At 36.9% G+C, this 17280-nt stretch overlaps 1 pseudogene; it reads left to right on the top strand.

The window, feature by feature from the left end:
- The first annotated feature begins 15009 nt into the window (after positions 1–15009).
- LOC101723563 (mitochondrial fission regulator 2-like) lies at positions 15010–16440 on the top strand (annotated as a pseudogene).
- Positions 16441–17280: the final 840 nt, after the last annotated feature.

The raw sequence follows: 17280 nt of genomic DNA, 5'->3' as shown, positions 1-17280 counted from the left end.
TTTCTAACATGTAAGGATGTTTCAGGATATCAAAATCCATTAACAATATACAGCATGAACAGTAAAAACAATAAAAATCATGTGATCAGCTTAATAGATCCAGGCAGGTCCTTGAAAAAATCCACAACTTTCATGAAAAAACTCTCAACTACATATAGAAGGAAAGTAGCTCAACACAAACAGGCTGCATATCATAAGCACTCATCTTACATCATACCTCAGTGGGGAAAAACTGAAAGCTTTGCCTCCAGTGGTGCCCACTCTCACCATTTTTACTCAATATTATACTTGGAAATCCTAGTGGGAATGTAAAGCAACAGAAAGAAAAAAGCATCCAAATTTGAGAAGAAAAAATAAAATTATCTCTGTTTTCAGAAGACATGATTTCATGTGTGGAAACTCCAAGTACTCCAGAAGGAAGAAGAAGGAAGAGGAGGAGGAAGTGGAGGAGAAGGAGGAAGACAATTTTTTTTTTTTTTTTGGTACCGGGGATCGAACTCGGGTCCTTGCGCTTGCAAGGCAGGTGACGGGACCACTGGGCTAAATCCCTGGCCCCTGAAGACAATTTTTTAAAAAGGAACATTGCAGGATCCAAAATAAAAACACAAAAAAACTGTTTCATTTCTTTACACTGAAAACAAATTCTCCAAAAAGGAAATTAGAAAAGCAATCCCATCTACAATATCAACAAAAAGAATAAAACACTGAAGAAGAAATATACCAAGGATGAAAAGGATTTGTATATTGAAGAAAGATATTTAGGAATACACAAATAAATGAAAAGACATCCCATGATCTTGGGTTGGCAGACAATATTTTAAATATTGTAGAATTGAAGATAATGCCCACACTTAGGGAAATCTTTATCAAAATCTCAATACCTACTTTACATTAATAGAAAAAAATTCTTAAAACTCATATAAACCCACAAGACTCCAAATAGCAAAAATCACATAGAAAACTAAGAAAAAGGCTAATAAAGACAAATAACTAGGCTAATGGAACAGAAAGAGACTAAATATAAATCCATTCACATATGGTCAACTGATCATCATGCAGGGTACCAAAAATACACAACCTTGAAAGGATCAGCTCTACAACAAATAGTATTGAGAAAACTGAATATATAAATGCAAAAATAAATAAATGTATATTTGGACACATCTTTGTTACATCCTAAAATATTCTCTAAATGAAATAAAGACAGATATGACTCTTAAAAGATGTAATGCTGCAAAAAGAAACATGGAAAAACTTTCATAACATTGATTGATATCGATAACAACAAAAGCCCATGCAGAAAGGAAACAAAAATAAACAATAGCGTATCACAATGAGAAGCTTCTTCATAGTACAGAAAAACATTAAGAGTGAAAGATATCTACAAAAGAAATAGATGATAAGATAAAAAGATAAAACACAGTATTGAATAAGAGTTAGGAATGTGGATCCAAAAGCGCAGGGAAACACAGATGAAAAAGGAGATAAAAGAGTTGAGTGCCAGACAGGGACTAACTTTTGACTTCACATTGCTCAAACACACTGCCTTCTTAATTTCACCAGCCACACAGGGACACCCTATCGTCCAGTCTCCAGTGGCTGTTCCTTCTCCCTAAAATGCTCTACCCACTTCTTCATCCTCTCTTCCCCCACTTTATCAACTTTGTCCTCAAGTGTTACGGTTGGTCTAGCTCTTCTTACCATTATATTTTAAATTACAATACCTGCCTCCCAACTCCAATCCTCTACCCCATTCCAAACATTATTTTAATCAAATGAAAAAGTATACATTCACTAATTAATTTTATTTTGCGTCTAAGTGCCCATACATGCACACACTGAACTGAGCTGATTTGAATTGAATTCAATTCAATTTTCATACACATTCAGGATCATTTTATCTTGTGTTTTTCCTTCACTAGCCTCACTCTTTGTTATGTACGCCATAAATGTTGATCAAATACCATTATACCAGTTTAGGCATCTAAAATGTCACCTTCTAATGGGGATTCTAACGTAACTGACATGTCTCTAAACAATAAATTTGAGAACTAATATTGATGGACAAAGCGTGGGTCCTCTCTCATCAAAATAAAAGCGAGGAATTTAGGAGTAGATTTTCTTATTCAGTTCTTACAACAAGCTCTATTACTGCTTAATTATTCCCCAGGAACCTTTTGTAATACCTGAGTTTTTTTAATGTACAAGGCAAGGTGAGACTCTTGTATTTCTCAGGGGACTACTGAGCTTAGGACTTCATTGTGAATAAATAATAATCCACAATTCTCTCTCAGTTGACAAATACTTTTAAGATATCAAGGGAAATGGTTTTAAATCTCAAAGGGTTCTGATGTGGGTAAATTAAAAAAATACTTTCTTCTGGGCATTCATCCTGACCACCTGAAGCTGCAGAGAAAAAAATCTTTTAAAATTCACATTTTGGAACCCATGGCAGGTTATAAACTAGATCATCCAATTCTTCAGAAGGCCCTTACCCTGTGGTGTAATATTTTATTTTCCTCTTTGGACATACTTCTCAGCACCCAATCAAGAAGTGAGTAAAAGTTTTGCATATTCTACTATATCAAACATTTGTATGTCATGTATAAAAGCATTTACAGCCTAGACTTTCTTCTCACTGAATAAGTAAACATTAAGACACATAAGCATAAAATGTAGTTTTATTTCACTGAGCTTAGAAAATATGTTTCTACATCTTCCTTGCCACCTTAATATTTAATTATATTTACAAATATACCTAGGGTTTTTTGTATAACTGACATTTTTGTGTAATGGAGAATTTCTGGAGATAAATATATTATCAATATCAAATTAATTTTGGTGCTTGCTCAATAAAGAAAACAAGGAAAATTTCTTATTCCACTGTGATGATACATATTGCTATCATTTTCATTAGTCCAATGTACTTTGGTTTTATGTAAATAATACTTCCTTGTGTTAGAAACCCACTTACAATCTGTGTACTTTTGATTTGGTGCATACATATGATTTTCTTTAAATTGTGACTTTATACAACAAGAATCCACAGAAAATATTGTAACAGAATCTTCAAGCATGGTGAGTATTGTCCCTAATTTAAAATATGACTGTTGGGTCTCACTGTCAGTGAAAATAATTAATTAAGGTACTTAGGAGTTGGGTCCTAAAAATCAAGACACAGACAAGAGTATGAAGGACTAAAATAAGGTTAGATATTAAGATGCAGTTAATGTATTGTAAAGAATTTAAATAGCTACTAAAACTTGTGTGATATTTTACTGAATGTTTTTTTCAAGGCAAGAATGCAAGAGAATAAATGTAAGCATCACACAATAAGAACAGTTTTGAAATGTATTAATAGCAATTGTTTCTTACTTTAAGAATAATATTCTTCTTTCTCTCTGCTATGCATATTATGTACACAATATATAAGTGCAATTTAAAAGTTTCAACTGACAACTTTAGTTTTCAATTCTAATGTTGTCTAGGAATGCCCAAGGTGCTCTACCATCATACCTTGCTATCTCTAGGAAAAATGAAATTCATTCCTCTTCAGATACTATGCCACAACCTCAGCTTTGAAAATCAGATAGTTACTTAGTATAAGAAGCACTTAAGATCTGGGGATTTAGCTCAGTGGTTTCGGCGCCTGCTGTGCAAGCACAAGGACCAGAGTTCGATACCAGGTACCAAAAAAAAACCATGAAGCACTTAAGGCAATCATGTTAACCAACATAAGTCAAACACAGAAAGTTAAATGTTGTGAGGTTTCTCTTACATAAGAAACCTAAAATATAAATAAATAAATGAATGAAATAAAGAACAGATGTTAGGAAAAATAAGGCCAACTTTGCAGTTGGAGAGAGGGGAGATGTGTGAGAGGAGTAAGGGAATCAAAAATAATCAAGACATTTTATATACATGTACCAATTCACCAAAATAAACATCATTATTCTGTATTACAAACATCCCTTATCAAAAAATAAAAAATAAAAAGTGTAAATAATGCATGGATTGTAGTTCAATAGTAGAGTACATGTTTAGCATATTCAAGGTCCCAGTATAAGCCCAAACAGAAATAGATTTTTTCAAATACACATAAACATTTTGACTTACTTTTACAAAAACATAAAAGATCAAGAAACAATGTGTGTCTATCAAATCAAAAGAAACACAAATAAAAAACTTTTAAAACTTGAGAAATTATGTTTCTTGCTGTACACTGCCACCTGGTACAATGTGATTGATATGAAAAATAAACAGACTAATTAGGGTGCATTCAGACTTCATGCAGTAAACAAAGCTACATGAGTATACAAAGTATGCAGAGCTCCATAGGTAATAAGATAGAGTCATCCCTCAGTACCCCTCGGCATTGTTTCTATAATATACTATGGATACCAAAATCCACAAAATTTCAAGTCTCTTGTTGCAATGCTGTGTTTGTATATAACCTATGTACATCCTTCCATACACAGGAAATCACCTCTATATTGCTTATAGCACCTAATATAACTAATACAATATAAATATTATGTGAATAGTTGTTATACAGGATTGTGTATGTATGTGTGTATATATATATCAGATTATCGGATACAATTCTTTTTCAAATATTGATCAAGGGTTGAAACCACAGATACAGAAGTTGTACTGAACAGCAGCAATTCTTCTACTTCAGTTACAAATGTGACAAATGATTACAATCCTAAAGCAACAAGACATACAACAGCTGAACTATTTTTCAGTAAGAACCAATTGTGTAGGGTTAGTAGGAGTGAGGGAAGCAAGATACTCCATGTCTCAATATTACCTCAATAACGAAAGCCTAAAATGGATATAACAAAGGACTAGCATTTGTATAATATAGAGACAATAAAAATAACAGAAATTAACTGAAAGAAAAATGGGAAAGCACACAAAACCATGAAAAAGTTTCCATTTTCCAATGTATTTGCTGCAAAAGTGTCCACATTAAGCAGTCAAGCCACTCAGAGCAGGTTGCCTCCCTAAGGTATTTACCCCATGTGTTATATTACATTTTCACATTTACACAGAATAAATCAAATTATTCAACCAAAGGAATTTAGTTGCAAAGACTATTCTGCAGATAGTGGACCTAAAACAGTAAGCCAAACAGAGAGAAAACAGTTCTTAAATATCAAGTAAACAGTAAGTATGGGCACATAAAAATCATGAATCCTGGGCCAGAGAAGTTCTTTATGCCATCAGTGTACAATGGCATTGCAAGGTACAAAGGGGAATATTTCTTTTGTGACTTTCATTGTATTGCTGTGACATAGGACTTAAAGTATCTGAATATGAGTAGCAATTTATTTGGTGTCATTGTCAGCATTTTAATGTAAAAATTATAGTAATATGATTCTATGTAAAGAAATTCACATGCACTGATTTGTACATATGCACAGTACACTCTATATCAAACACATGAGAGCAGACACAAACAGACATAAAGTGAATTATCAAAATTACAGAGTTCTCAATATAACCTGATTTGCTTAATATTTGGCATATGTTTTTTATTTGTGCTATTATTTATATCTTATTCATATGAAATCACATTCTTAGAAAACAGGTTATGAAGATCACCCAATCCTGTTTTATTCAAACATAAATGTCATTATTTATTATCAAAATTGAAATATCTCATAATTCCATAATAAAAATCAACACTCTACATTAAATTGAATAAATGGTGCCATCTTTTATCTTTTAGACCAATGAATGTATCCAAGAAAGAAAAGACAAACTCCATTACCCACTTCATCCTCCTGGGATTCCCCTCAAGTCCAGAAAGGCAGCTCCTCTACTTTGGGATCTTCACAGTAGCCTATACTTTGATTCTCATGGGGAACACAGCCATTGCCTGTGCTGTGAAGGGAGACCAGTGCCTTCAAACCCCCATGTACATCTTCTTGGGGAATTTCTCTCCCCTGGAAATGTGCTACATCACCACAACTGTCCCTAACTTGTTAGCCAACTTCCTTTCTACAACTAAATCCATCTCCTTTGTGAGTTGTTTTGCACAATTCTACTTCTTCTTTTCCTTTGGGTGTGATGAAGGCTTCTACCTTTTCATCATGGCCTTTGACAGGTACCTTGCCATCTGCCACCTTCTGCCTTATCCACTCATCATGACCAGACAGCTCTGCACTGGTCTTGTTGTCTTAGGATGGTCCTGTGGGTTGGTCCTTTTCCTAACTCCAGTTGTTTTCATTTCACAGTTACCCTACTGTGGCCCAAATATCATCAACCATTTTATGTGTGATCCTGTCCCAATAATGATGCTATCCTGTTCTGAGGACACCACCACCCAGTTCATTTACTCTACTTTCAATGCAGTCTTCATGATTGGTACTTTTCTATTCATCCTTTGTTCCTATGCACTGGTGATTTTGGCTGTGCTGAAGATACCCTCAGAAGCCAACAAAAGCAAGGCTTTCTCCACTTGTGCTTCTCATTTGGCTGTAGCGTTTCTGTTCTTTGGCTCTATTATGGTGATGTATGTTAGCCCTGGATCAACACACCCAGTAGAAGTGCAAAAACTTGTGGTTTTACTGTATTCTGTGCTGACACCCCTCTGCAATCCTCTGATTTATAGCCTGAACACGGAGATGAAGACTGCCCTTAGGAAAGTCTTTTGGACTGAAATCCTGTTCATAAAACACAACTAGGAATTGGTGGCTACTTTATACTCAGAATAGAGTTAAGGTAGATGCAAAATATGAAGAGCCAGTTATTAATCAGTAGTTTATTCCCTTTGCTCCATTTCATGACATGCTTTGGGGACATATTTTATTTCAGTATTTTTTCTGTGAGACCTATTTAAGAATTATTCTAACCATCTCTAAAGATCTTTCATTCTTTGAAGTAAATAATCACAATTGTTCATGTAATAATGATTATATCTTAACCACTGGTAACCAATCCTTCCATGGACAACTCTGTAAAATATGATGAAAGAAAATGGAAAAATAATATACAGTATTCAGAGTTGCATTTACAGCCTCCTGGAAGTCACCAATTCCACAAAGTGTGGTGCAACCACATTTAGCCTTTCTGTAAGAAAGAAGTAGGGATTTGAGATTGTCTGGATTTTGAGAAGCAGAATTTCTGGGCATTTAATAAGAAAAGGGAAGGTTTGTTTAAGGAGGGGAATCTTCATTTGTTTGTTTGTTCATATTTCACAAAACAATGTGAATCATTGACTACACAAATTATTTCCATACACTCACAACTTCACCCAAAATATTTTCAATGTAAATGTAAGTAGCTGATGTTTTCCTGATAATTATAATTATGATTTCCCTGTGAATGCTTCAATAGTCATTTCTCTTTCCAAGAAGACTAGAGAAAATATAAAAATGTATGATGGAAACAAAGTGTACTGTAGGACAGGATTTAGCTCAGTGGTTCCACCATCTGCCTTGCAGGTACAAGGACAGGAGTTCAATCCCTGCTACAAAACAAACAAACAAACAAACAAACAAAGTGTACTGTAGGTTGTTTATAAAGGTGAGTGGTTTCTAAAATAATCAGACTGTCTAGATCCCAAGAAAAGAGTCAGGTTGGTACCACTTAATGGAGTGAAATTTAAATTATTTGGTAATTTTGCCAAATTAACAAATTCATACATTAAGAATATTGTTAAAGTTTGAAGTAATGTAGTACTAAAATAGAAATGCTGAATTGGCTGGAACAGAGGTTAGGTAGAACTCTTGAAGACAATGGTGTAGGAAAAGATTTTATGAACAAAACCTCAGTTGCCCATGAACTAGCACAATCAACAAGTGGGATCTAGAAGCTCCCCCACCGCAACCTCCCAGGCTCCTAGGGAAGTGAATCTCAGCCGGTCCCAGCACCTGGAAGGAAGCTCCCCTGCTGCCATCCCAAGCTCCTAGGGCAGAGAAGGTGAGCCACGTGGGCACCAGAAGCACCCCCCCCCCCCGCCACCGTGGAAATGAGAAGACACATAAACAGGCCTCAAAAACAGACTTCTGGATCACCTACAGCAACGCCAAAGAGAAACAAGATGGAACACTCTGATACTCAACAACCTGGACACTCTGAACTGGCAACAAAAGAGGATCTGGGAAAAATGAAATCAGAAATAATGGCTCAGATAACAGCAAAGATTTTGCTCATGGTGCAAGACATGATTAATAAATCTAGAGAGGGCACAAATAAAACAATAGAGGATCTGAGGACTATGATGGAATCCCAACATAGGAAACAAATGGAATCCATACAACAGATACAAACAGATTTCCAAGAGATTGAAAACTCCATCGAAAGTCTCCTCAGCAAAATGAACCAATGTGAGGATAGAATTTCAGATATAGAAGATAAGATTGCAATTAGTGAGGAGGAAAAGAAAAATTGCTTTAAAATTGTAAGGGAACAGGAGAAATCAATCCAGCAGCTGCTAGACGATGCAAAGAAGAATAACACAAGACTGATTGGAGTCAATGAAGAAACAGGAGAGAGTGCAGATGACATAAAAAATCTGTTCACAGAAGTGATGGCAGAAAACTTCCCAAGGAGGGGAAAAGAACTTGACATACAGATAAGTGAGGCATATAGGACTCCAGCTAGCCTTAATCAAAAAAAAATCTACACATAGGCATATAATAGTTAGGATTCCAGAAATCCAACAGAAGAGTAAAATTCTATAAGCAGTGAGAGAAAAGAAAAAAAATCACATACAAAGGAAAGCCCATCAGAATCACAGCAGACTTCTCAACACAAACCATCAAGGCAAGAAGAGCTTGGAGTGATGTATTTCAAGCCCTAAAGGAAAACAGCCTCCAACCCAGATTGATGTACCCTGCAAAACTATCTTTCAACATTGATGGAGAAATAAGATGCTTTCATGATAAAGAGCACTTCAGGAACTTCATGAATACCAAACCGGCACTCCAAAAATTTTTAGACAATACCCTAGGAAAAGACAATGAGGATCACAACCCCAGGAAACCCAGCAGAATGAATCCATTGGGCATGACAAATTAAACACAAATGGGGAGAATCCAACAAAAAGAAAAAGTCATGACAAGGCTTTTAAAACATTTGACTTCATCTCCCTAATGAGTGTATAATTCAATCTTATTATTGTACTAATTAGTATTTTTCTGATTCTAGAATTGCACACCATTCCTTGTGCTATACTGGCTATTTATCATCATCTTATGTCTACTTTTTAATTGGATTGTCTATTAATGAGCTCTAAGAATTCTTTATATATTCTGGTCATAGGTTATATGCATTGGAAATATGGTCTGTTTAAGGACTACTTTTCATTTTAATGATCTCATTTAAAGTTCTAAAGTTTGATGGAATCTCATTTATCAATTTTTTTCTTTTATACATCATGTCTTTTGTATCTTAGGTAGTTCTTGCCTACCCTGAATTCATAAATATTTTCCCTTATAATTTATTCTTAAAGTTTCATACCTTTAGGCTTTCTTATTTAGGTTCATAGATCCTTTCAAGTTATTTTCATGTGTGGAAAAAAAGGGTTGAGGTTAATTTTTTACATATGGATACCAGGTGTTCTAGTGCAGTTGGCTGAAGACACTGTCTCTTCCTTGGCTCTTGAATCGAGTTTATATTCTATAAAATGCTAATGTTAAATAATCTTTCAAAACTCAGTGGACCATATATGTGTGATTCTATTTCTAGATTCTCTGTTTTATTCCAATGATCTATATTTCTTTCCTTACATCAACACTGCCTTGATTACTGTAGCTTTAGAAAAAGTCTTAAAATTTTGTGCTAAACGTCTTCCAACACTGTTTTTGTTTTTGTTTTTGTTTTTGGCTTTTCTGGGTCCTTTGTACTCCTATGTAACTTTTAAATTTCAATATCCAGTTCTTCATTTATACCAAGTATACACAGACATGAATTTTTATATATACCTTGTGTTTTCTAATCCTGCTAAATTCAAGTACAAGTTCTCGGGGCTCCTAGAGATTTCTTAGTATTTTCTCTGTAGATGGTCATTTCATCTACATATAAAGATTTTGCTTCTGCCATGCCAATCCTATCCTAGTTGTGTCATTTTATTGCCAGACTATTTTGCTGGGGACTAGGTTTCAAAGTTTAATGGACAGATAAAGAGTAAGCATATCTGCCCTTGTTCCCCACCTTAAGGAGAAAGCATTGAATCTTCTCCATTCATACAAGGCATTCTTGCTGGAAGTATGGAGTACATGTCTTTAATCTGTTGAGAAGTTTCTGTTCTACTTCTAGTCTCCTGATAGCTTTTACCATGAACAGCTGTAGAATTTAGTCCACTACTTTTTCTCCACCTAGTTACAGGATCATATGGCTTTTTCCTTTCCTCTGTTAAAATGATGACTTTTGGGGGTGCATCTTCCAATGCTGAGCCAACACTGCCATCCCTATAACAAAACTACCTTCTACATTCTGCCAGATCTGACTTCTAACAATTTGTTTTGTTAAACAGATTTCTATCTATGTTCATACTTTTTTCTTCTATTATTTTTATCCAATTTTAGGATTAGCACAATGTTGAGTTCCTAAAATGAGGGGAGAAGTGTTCCTTCTTTTCTCTCCTTTAATTGTTTGATATAATTTATCAATTAAAATGGTTATGAGCCTACTGTTGTCATATAGGTAGGTTTTCAAACTAGGAATATACTTTCTTTAATAGGTGCTATTCAAATTTTATATTTCCTCCAGAGTTAGTTTCATTAATTTGTCTTCCAAGGTACTTCTTAGAAGTTGTCAAATTTATTTCAAAACAGATTTTTGAAATATGCTTTCTATATCCTTTTAAATTCTGTAAAATCTGTGGTAATGTCTCCTAGATCTTAATATTGTAATTTTAAAAATGTATAACTGATATTGTGTAGCAGGAAGAAAAGGTCTAAAAGAGCAGGGGAATTGGGAGGGGTAGGGAAGGGGAAAAAGGGAAAGGAAAAAATATGAGAAGAGGAAAAAAATGGAAACAAGGTCTTTGCAAATAGGGAAGGGTGGAGGGGGTGAAGGGAGGGCAAGGGAAGAGGGGGAAAAAAAAGTACCAAGAGACTCGTGTAATGGTACAAGATCCCAATGATGAATGTAACAGTATTGTATTCCTAAAATGTACCAATAAAGTTAATGGGGGGGGGAGAAAAGAACAAGTGGCATCTCTTCTTATTAAAAAGCTTCTGCACAGCAAGAGAAACCACCAGCAGTGTGAATAGACAACCCACAATGGGGGAAAATTTTTCACCTGCTGTTCCTCAGAAAAAGGTCTATTATCTCAAATCTATAAAGACCTTAAAAAAATCAGACCTCCCAAATTTAAAGACTCATCCAAAAACAGGCATCTGAAATGAACAGACATTTCCCACACAAAGAAACAGAAATAGCAAATAAGCATATGAAAAAATCTTCAACATCACTGGTCATTTGAGTGATGCAAGTGAAAACAACTCTGAGATTCCACCTCACTCAAAAAAGAATGGCTGCTATCATGAAATCAACCAATAACAAATGCTGGCGGGGCTATGGGGAAAGAGGAACCCTATTTCACTGCTGGTGGGAGTGTAGACTGGTGCAACCACTGTGGAAATCAGTATGGAGAAACCTCAAAGAACTAGGACTGGAAGTCCCATTTGACCCAGCTATTCCCAGCTATTCCCCAGCTATTTACCCTGCTGGGTATCTTCCCCAAAAAATTAAAAGAATCATACCACAGTGATATACGTGCCCCTATGTTAATAGCAGCACAATTTGTAATAGCTGAAAGTTGGAAGCAGCCCAAATGCCCATTAACTGGAGACTAGATTAAGAAAATGTGTTTTTTAAAATAAAATGAAGTACTACTCAGCCATAAAGAATGAGAAACTAATGACATTTATAGCTAAATGGATGCACATTGAGGTGATACTCAAGTGAAATAAATAGGACACACATGTAAATATGGAATAGTTTCTCTAGTGTGAGAAACTGAAAGTGTAAATAAGGACTAAAAGGTAAAATAGACAATGTGATATTGTAAGAAAAGGGGCAAAGCGGAAGGGGAAGTGGGAGGGGTAGGGGAAAGGAAAGAAGGGAATGGAATTAGTATGAGAAAATGGAAAAATGGAAACAAAGTCTTTGTAAATAGGGAGGGATGGAGGGGTTTAAGGGAGGGCAAGGGAAGGGGGAAAAATAAGAACCAAGAGAGATTATGTAAAGGTGAAAATTTCCAATGATGAATGTCATTATATTGTGTACCTAAAATGTTCCAATAAAATAAAAATTAAAAAAAGAATATAGTGTTAACAAAATTGAAACTAGAGGTTCACTAATGTATTGTAAGCTATGAACAATATGGATAGAAATTTTAAATCTCTTATAATCAGTAGATATCTTGTCTTGCTAATTTCCATTACAACCTTCCCTTGACCACTAACAATAAGCTAAATTGTAAAATAAAGGCTATGTTCTGTACAAACCACACAAATGCCAACCCCCTAGTCTTGGAGAGAGCACCACCCTACTTCATTTATTTCAATGACATGCACTATTTATATTTATCAGTTGATTTTTCTTGAGATAAACTAGTTATATAAAATATCTTCAAAATTTTAAATATGTTAGGGATACTGCATAGAATTTAAACAGGAGGGGAGTGTATATTTAAATAAAGCAAATGCAGCATTTCATCATATTAAATCAATTTATGAGCCTTCAATAACATCATAAGCACTGAAAATCTCAAAAACTGATACCTTGAGGGAGAAGGAAGATGGTGGTGTAGTGTGTGCTGGCCACTCAGAGTCTCCAGAACACATTTTCCAGAGTCTAGAAAGCAAGAACACAGAGAGGAATCAAGGTGATAGGAGTCTCTCTGGGAACCAGGAGGGATCTGACTGAAACAAACAAATAAATGGTACAGAAAAACAGAATATATCTCCAAGGAAAAAGACCCCTGGCAAAACTCCCTCCAGCCACATGCTGCAGCCAGTAGCTCACCAGTCATAATCTGAGTGACAAAGCGAAAGTAAAAACTTTTCCTGTGTGAAGCCAGATCAGCCCAAAAACTGGAATCTCCAGGAAAAATATAGGAAAAGGCCCTCAGAGTCTCCTTCCACAGAAATAGTAGGTGAGTGATGCAGTCCATGTGCCTGCTACCGTAAGTATGGAAAAAGAGCTGGTAGGGACACTGTTGCAGGGATGTCTCCATGTTTAAACCTGGGCCCCAGAGCAGCTACTTGGTTCCACACCAGGCTTCACACTCTCAAGATCTTTGAGTGGATGAGGAAAAGAGAGCCAGGAGAGGTTACCAGCAATTGAAGAGCAGGCTGGAGGGAGTCCATCTGAGGGGATGGAGCTGGTGAACACAGACCCAGTCTCACAGCTGGAGGTCAGGCTCTGCCTGAGTTGCACAGGATTGGAAGGATAGCACTTTCCTACTGTGTGCAAATGTTGTCATTCAGTACAATTCTGGGGTTGGACTCCCTCCTTCATCTTTCAGCATAAAGAGAAACTCATCTTGGCTTGAGCATTGCCACTTATTTCTAGACTCCAGAAGAGAACTACATAGCCAAGCCTGTTCACCTGTGAGCAGTCCTGGGACACACCACAGATCCATATCCACCTCCAGCCACATGCCCCACCTAACCAGGATCAGGTTCCAGGACCAACTGGAGGAGTACAAGCTTGGGGTCCCCTCGGCACAGGACAACAGAGGTGGCAATCAACAGACCCACCTGTCTGAAAATGAATCCAACATCTAGACAGAGAGTTTCACATCAAAAACAAAACATTACCCTACCACAGAGACTGGGTGAGAGAAACCTTGAGAGATAGGCTAGGAGAGGGAGGAGATCTAAATAGGGATCTTCTGAGATCTCTCAGGAGAACTAGGATTAGACAAGGAATTTCACAGGGCTTGTACTCTGTTAAGGGGAGCCAAGTTTGAAGGGTAAAATTGTCAGACAGGGTAGTCCTGAAAGAAACTGTAGTTAGTCTAGTGATATCTTTGGCCTCTGGCACTACCACCTACAAGAGAAGACTATCCAACAGTTATTACATGACACTAAGATGACTAATCTAAGGCTAATTGGAGTTAGAGAAAAGCTAGAAGATAACACAGATGGACTTAATAACTTCATTACAGAAGTCATACAGGAAAAATTCCCAAATATAAGAAGAGAGCTTAAAATACAAAAAAGTGATGGTTATAGAACATCAAACAAGTATGATAAAAACAAAAGAAGCTCACCAAGGCATATTCTTATTAAATTGGCAGATATCAAACAAAAAATACAATTTAAAAACCAGTCAACAAAAACAAAAACAAAAACAAATCACATATAAAGGTAAACCAATTAGAATTACATAAAACTCAATTGAAACCTTAAAGGCCAGAAAAGCTGGAGTGAAGTAATTCAAGCACTAAGATTAAGTAACTTGCAACCCGGATTAATTATACAGCAAAGCTATCCTTTAAAATAGATGGAAAAATAAGGTCTTTCCATGAAAAAGGCCAGCTCAGAGTTTAATTTTCCATCCAGGAACTCGGAAGCAGCGAGCCCGTCCTGAGTCCTGAGACTGCAAGGCTGGCAGAGTCAGCGCGGGACTTGGGGTATGCTTTCAGCGGAGTCACCCAGACTGAGTACAGTGTTCCAGGGCCCAGCCCCGGGGCGGCCCAGGCCCTTCGCTGCGGCGTGACTCACAGGCCAAGGTGGAGGTGAGCAGACCGGCTTAGAGTTGACATCTGTACGCTTCCAATTCTTCACTGGAGGGTGCAGATTTGGATTCAGAGACTCGCTTCTCTAATGCCCTCCGCTTCCTGATCCCGTGGTGGCCTGAGGCTCGGCTCTGGAGGAGGTACAAGGAAGAAACTGATGATGTTTCCCTAAATTTACTTCACAATTATATCTCCTGTTGAATATCTTAAGAGAAATGCTGGCGTATTTTGGTGTTCCCGTAGACCAGATTTTGCTGAGTTGGAAAAATAAGGACTATGGATCATATTGGAGTATTGTCTGTATTATTGGAAAAATGCTTCCTTTAGAACCCTGTCAAAGATCTAATTTTTAATTGATCCCGCCCTTGATCTTGTAAGACTGAGGGCCGTACCAAACGTTCCGAGGAGCTGACTGCAGCGAAGAACACCCGGGAAGGAACACACCAGACAAGTTGGAAAATAAAACAGACCTTTATTAGTCTGGCCAGACGGCACTCCCAAAGCAAAGTAGCCTAGAGAGGTGACTAGCCCAGAGTCCGAGGCTCTTTTATAGGGGATTGCAGGGGAAGTTAACAGGCGAAATTTACAGAAGAGGAACAAAGGTTAGTGGTCAGCTGATAGGTACTGATGATCAGCAGATGTTTGTAGATTGTTCTATAGATAGCGGTGTCCGGAACATCAGTTTTGAACAAACAGAGAGTTGAGTAATTTACTTTGGGACTTTATGGCTGTTACAGATCTTATCTAGTGCCCCAGAACTAACAAGCATCTTTATCTATTAACTCACATTCAATCACAGTTGGGGCTAGGGGAGTTTTATGATTACAGAGTTATGCAGTCCCACAATAGAGTCTGATAATTGAGCACCTATAGTTCCGTTTTTGCCGATATTTTGTCTCTGACAAATGATGAAGGAGCCAGTTGTCTTAGATTTCGAAGTAGTATGCGGAAAAATGAAGACGAGGAGAAAGTTAAAACTTTCCATTCTTCACAAGTAGTTTGGAATCCATTGTCATCTGCTCGTAGACAGAACAAACCATTGAAAAATGATCTGCCTGTAGATGAAGCTGCAATTAAAGAAATAGTTGCCCTTAAAAATGAGCTAAGTTTTCTTAGCTCTCAGATTGCTGCAATTGTGGATATGCAGGAACAAAGAAGTGGTGCAAACTCTGGCTCTTAGGATTTAAATGATGTGCCCAGCAGTGCAGAACAAATTCCATCATCAGGGGTGGCTCAACCATGTGTGGAACCAATCCGAGCTCAGTGCCTTCTCCTCCTCCACCACCGCTTCCTCTTCAGTTTCCTCCTTTCCAGCTTTCACGTTTTCTTCCCTTACAACCAGAATCTACAGTTGGTGACTCACATAATCCAGCTACTGAAATGAAAAAGCAGCACCCAGGCGCTAGTAAGATGAATTATAGTCATCTTTCAAAAAGCTGGAAAAATAAAGATGTTCTGAACTTGTTTGATGTTTAAAGGTTCTGAATAAGGTTCAGCTTCCTGCTATTGAGTGGTTCTCTGGTGGCAGACCCATTCACAACAGGAAGAGACAGAGTTCACAATGAGATCCAGTGTCTGTAATATCACAGGCACATAAGCAGAAATTTGCATTTCAAGCAGATGATTCCTTTGACAAAGAAAATAGATCTTGGGAGTCTTCTCCATTTTCTAGTCCAGAAACTTCAAGGTTTGGACATCACATTTCACAGGCAGAGGGACAGTGATCTAAGGGGAGAACTGATATGCACAGAAGTCGTTGGCCAAGGTCACAACAGCTGGGTCTACACTTGGAAGGAAAGATGCAGAAACACGCTGGCCTGCTTTTCGCTGCCTTTCAAAGGATCTCATATTCTGTTAAGTGAGGTTGAATGATACTGTGGACTGAGAGATATCTGTGGCCAGCTTGAGGGAGACTCAAGAATACCAGTTTCTGGCTTTGGAAAATCCTGCAGTTAACTGGCTACTGAAGAGAGTTAGGTGTATGGACCCAGCCCCCACTCCCGCCCCCTTGTATGTTAGTATCACTGAAAGCTGAATATGCACTTCAGTGATTTTCTTGAGCAATTATGACTTCCTAATTTAAGAATCTTTAAAATCTTTTACATGGTTTATTTGGCCTCCAGTAACGTGATTTTCAAAGAGGATAAGATTATATTTTTTTCATTAAGACAGTCATTGTTTTAATCGCATATGGTTGAGCATTCTAAAATTTATTCCTGAGGTAATAGTCTTACAATTTGACTCTCAAGTGCTATGAAGCTGTTGCCCACATTTGCTATATAAATACATGTGGCTGGCATTTCTGTTTCTTTTGGTCCTTGATACATTTTTACTCTTTTCCTTTGTAAATAGGTTATATAATAAGTGTGCATCTTCAATTAAAAAAAAAAAAAAAGGCCAGCTCAAAAGATGTATAAGTGCTAAACCAGCACTCCAGAAAATACTCAAGAATATTCTAAACAGAAACAACAAAATCAATACAGCTAAAATCCCAGGTGAAATGAAAGTAACAAGTAAGGTCAATGGATAAACAACAACAAAAAATGACAGAAAAAGAAAAACAAAGGAGT

Source organism: Heterocephalus glaber, unplaced genomic scaffold (assembly GCF_053883595.1).
Source record: "Heterocephalus glaber isolate CG9 unplaced genomic scaffold, H.glaber_assembly_v1.0 deba00001662, whole genome shotgun sequence".
Classification (NCBI taxonomy): domain Eukaryota; kingdom Metazoa; phylum Chordata; class Mammalia; order Rodentia; family Bathyergidae; genus Heterocephalus; species Heterocephalus glaber.
Note: the sequence above shows the minus strand (reverse complement) of the source record. Positions and strands in the feature narration are given on the sequence as shown.